Genomic DNA, 4,486 nt, shown 5'->3' with positions numbered 1-4,486 from the left:
TTCAGGGACTCCCCTCACCCCTGGAATCTGTGTCCTTTTGTAAAAATATAACACTCAGGTCTATTGAAATTCCAATACTTAGGTACATATCCCAGGGTTTTTCTCCATCATCGTGACACAAGTTCCCGTCCATGTTATTCTCACTTGGAAACAGAGCTCTGTTCTTTCAACATGACAGTGTCCTACCTAGCGCCATTTTGGGAATACTAGTAGCATCGTGACTGCTGTAGTTCAAGGACCAAACCCACCATCACCCTCACAGGGCAACTAGAGGTCAGGTTTTCTCATGCCTCCCATATCCTAAGGACTGATGAAGAGAAAGCCAGATCCTGTTGATGCGCTATCAATAAGGCGAAAGACTACCGATATGCCAATATAAGTGTAGGCTTTTATTCACAACAGAATCAGGAGCAGATCCCAACAATTAACCGACCTGGACTGAACAAGGGGGAGGAGACAGCCACCTTTATACTAGGTGCTGAGGGGAGGAACCAAACTGGAAGGGGATGTGTCCAGGTATGACAAACACACACAACGGTGGTCCATATAGGACAAAGGCACAACTGAGGTCCACCACATTCACCCCTTCCTTTTAAAAAAACAACACGGGGGTGAAGCAGAAACAATATCACAAGTCCAGACGAACCGGTGGCTTGATCCGTCGTTGCGATCGTCGTAGTGCAGGTCGCAGAGTCGTCCGAGCAGGGAGCGATGTCGGCCCAGGCTCCGTACAGTGAGCGTCGAGAGAAGGCGCTGGGTGGTGTGAAGCGGACCGATCCGTCGTCCCATCCAGTCGTCGGGGACTGCGTGGCGACGGCTCCGGCGACTCAAGCGAGCTGTACATAGGGGCGAGAGGAGTGAGCAGTGGCCCTGGTGGCGTATGGGGAACAGTGGGAACCGGAGCTGGGGGGTGGGGGGCTGCAACAGGCTCTGGGCGCACTACATTGGAGACAGGGACTGAGGGAGGAAGAGGCGTAGCAGTCTCCGAATGGACGACACCAGGGACCGTGGGGCGGAAGGACGTGGTGACCTCAGGGGCACCCGCGGGTGCCAAGTCACGGACAGAAACCGTGTCCTCCCGCCCATCAGGGTACGCTACATAAGCATATTGGGGATTAGCATGGAGCAATTGGACCTCCTCGACCAAGGGATCTGCCTTATGGGTCCGGACATGCTTCCGAAGCAGGACGGGTCCCGGGAACATCAGCCAATCCGGGAGCGAAGTACCCGAGGAGGACTTCCTGGGAAATGAAAACATCCGCTCGTGAGGGGTCGTATTGGTCGCTGTGCACAAGAGTGACCTAATGGAATGTAATGCGTCCGGAAGGACGTCTTGCCAACGGCTGACTGGAAGGCCCCTAGACCGTAACGCTAATAGAACGGCCTTCCAGACGGTTGCGTTCTCCCGCTCTACTTGACCATTGCCCCTGGGGTTATAGCTAGTGGTGAGGCTGGAGGCAACGCCTTTGGCGAGCAGGTACTGCCTCAGCTCATCACTCATGAAAGAGGACCCACGGTCGCTATGAATATAGGCTGGGAAGCCGAACAGGGTGAAGAGCTTGTTCAGGGTCCGAATCACTGTAGCCGTGGTCATGTCCGAGCAGGGGAAGGCAAAAGGGAAACGTGAGTATTCGTCAATGATATTCAGGAAATAAACATTGCGGTTAGAGGAGGGGAGGGGGCCTTTAAAATCAACGCTAAGGCGCTCGAACGCGCGAGTGGCCTTTACAAGGTGCGCCCTACCTGGCCGGTAGAACTGCGGTTTGCACTCAGCGCAGACCCTGCATTGCCTGGTAATCGTCCGGACTTCCTCAAGGGAGAAGGGCAGGTTACGGGACTTGACAAAATGGAAAAATCTGGTGACACCCGGGTGACAGAGGTCGTTATGGAGGGACTGTAGCTGGTCTAGTTGGGCACTGGCACATGATCCACGGGACAGGGCGTCTGGGGGCTCATTGAGCTTCCCAGGCCGGTACATGATGTCATATCTGTAGGTGGAGAGCTCAATCCTCCACCGCAAGATCTTGTCATTCTTAATCTTGCCCTTTTGCCTGGTGTTAAACAGGAAGGCAACTGACCGCTGGTCCGTAATTAAGGTGAATCGTTGGCCCGCGAGATAATGGCGCCAGTGCCGGACGGCTTCCACGATGGCCTGGGCCTCCTTCTCGACCGAGGAGTGTCGAATCTCAGGGCCTTGTAAGGTCCAGGAAAAGAAGGCCACCGGACGGCCCCTCTGGTTAAGGGTGGCAGCTAGGGCAAAGTCAGACGCATCACTTTCCACTTGGAATGGGATGGATTCGTCCACAGCGTGCATCGCGGCCTTCGCGATGTCCGCTTTGATGTCATCGAAGGCCCGACAGGCCTCCTCCGCCAGGGGAAAAGAGGTCGATTTTAGGAGCTGACGGGCTTTATCTGCGTAACGGGGAACCCACTGGGCATAATAGGAGAAGAAGCCCAGGCATCTCCTCAGTGCTTTGAGGGTAGTAGGGAGGGGAAGCTGCATAAGGGGACGCATACGGGCTGGGTCGGGGCCAAGGACACCATTTTCTATCACGTACCCAAGGATGGCGAGGCGGCGTGTCCGGAAAACACACTTCGCCTCATTGTATGTGAGGTTCAGGAGAGTGGCCGTACGAAGGAATTTTTGTAGGTTGGCATCATGGTCCTGCAGGTCATGGCCGCAGATGGTGACGTTATCCAGATACGGGAAAGTGGCCCGTAGTCCGTGCTGGTCCACCATTTGATCCATGGCCCGTTGGAAGACTGAGACCCCATTGGTGACACCAAAGGGGACTCGGAGGAACTGGTAGAGGCGGCCATCCGCCTCAAAGGCAGTGTATGGGCGATCCTCCGAGCGGATAGGGAGCTGGTGGTAAGCCGATTTCAAATCGATCGTTGAAAAAACCCTATAGTGCGCGATGTGGTTGACTATGTCCGCGATACGGGGAAGAGGATATGCATCTAGTTGGGTATACCTGTTTATGGTCTGGCTGTAGTCAATCACCATGCGGTGTTTCTCCCCCGATTTAACTACGACCACTTGCGCCCTCCAGGGGCTGGTGCTGGCCTGGATAATCCCTTCCTGGAGCAAACGTTGTACCTCGGACCGAATGAAGGCCCGGTCATCCGCACTATAGCACCTACTCTTGGTGGCTATAGGCCTACAATCCGGGGTGAGGTTATCAAATAACGGGGGGGGGGGTGATCTTGAGGGTCGAGAGACTGCAGGTGGTGCGCGAGGGGCGCTGCAGTGACGGTGCCTGGCAGACGGAGAGCGGGGGATAAGGGCCATCATACTGCAGGGTGACGCTCCTATGATGGCTGAGGAAATCTAACCCCAGCAGTACAGCTGCGCAGAGTCGCGGCAGCACGAGGAGCCGAAAACGCTCGTAGACTGTGCCCTGTACCGTCAGCGTCACCAAACAGCACCCGAGGACCTCCACTGAGTGAGAATTCGAGGCCATGGAGATGGTCTGGCTCCAGGGCCGCACGGGAAGGGCATATTGACGCACTGTGCGAGGGTGTATAAAACTTTCCGTGCTCCCACAGTCAAACAGGCAGTTTTCTGCATAACCATTTACCTTGATCTCCATTATGGACTTGGAGAGTTGATGTGGCTGCGACTGGTCCAGGCAGATCGATGCCACTGTTGAATTAAAGAAGAATCCATCTTCGTCGCCGTCTGATGACGTCACGGATGAAGCTTCCTGCTCAGCTTGCCTTGATGCCAGTCTCAAAGATGGCGACTCCCGCACTTCCGGTGACCGCATCAAAGATGGCGATTCCCGCACTTCCGGTGACCGCATCCAAGATGGCGATTCGCGCGCAGCCGCCGCCTGCATCAAAGATGGCCGCGCCCTCGGAGCACACATGGCTCCACGAGTCTTCAGAAGCGGCTTTGCTCTGCAGACTTTAACAAAGTGGCCTAGCTTACCGCATCCGGAGCAAATCGCGTCCTTTGCCGGGCAGTGACGCCGAGGGTGCTTAGGGAGGCCACAAAAGTAACATTTGGGCCCTGCTGGAGCAGCCGTCGCAGTGGAGCTGTCGGTGGAACGGGATCCAAGGTAAGACCCGAGATTATGGGAGGCTGCTTCTAACGTTTCAGCCATCGTGGCCGTTTTCCGGAGGTCTAGGTCATCTTGTTCCAGCAGACGCTGCTGGATGTATGTAGACTCAATGCCCACAACGTAGGCGTCGCGGATCAGATCCTCCGTGTTCTGAGCTGCTGAAACAGCCTTACAGTCGCATGCTCGGGCGAGGACTCGCAGGGCGCGCAGAAATTGGGCGCACGATTCTCCTGGCTGCTGTTTGCGGGTAGTTAGGAGGTGTCTGGCGTAAACCACGTTAGGGCTCTTTCGGAACTGCCCTTTTAGGAGTTCGATAGCGTCCGCGTAAGTAGCAGCGTCCCGGAAGATTCCATAGACAGTTTCGCTTACCCGGGTGTGGAGCACGTGGAGTTTAGCAGCGTCGGTGTCGATGGCCGTAG

The 4,486-nt window shown here is 55.6% G+C and overlaps 1 long non-coding RNA gene across 1 annotated transcript; it reads right to left on the bottom strand.

Moving 5' to 3' along the window:
- Positions 1-368: 368 nt before the first annotated feature.
- LOC144508947 (uncharacterized) lies at positions 369-3,691 on the bottom strand. The gene is made up of 2 exons (XR_013500366.1): positions 3,582-3,691; positions 369-836 (listed from the first exon to the last, which is right to left on the bottom strand). It is a non-coding gene; the product is annotated as an uncharacterized LOC144508947 (long non-coding RNA).
- Positions 3,692-4,486: the final 795 nt, after the last annotated feature.

This window comes from Mustelus asterias, chromosome 21 (genome assembly GCF_964213995.1).
Source record: "Mustelus asterias chromosome 21, sMusAst1.hap1.1, whole genome shotgun sequence".
Taxonomy (NCBI): domain Eukaryota; kingdom Metazoa; phylum Chordata; class Chondrichthyes; order Carcharhiniformes; family Triakidae; genus Mustelus; species Mustelus asterias.
This window is presented reverse-complemented; position numbering and strand designations above follow the sequence as displayed.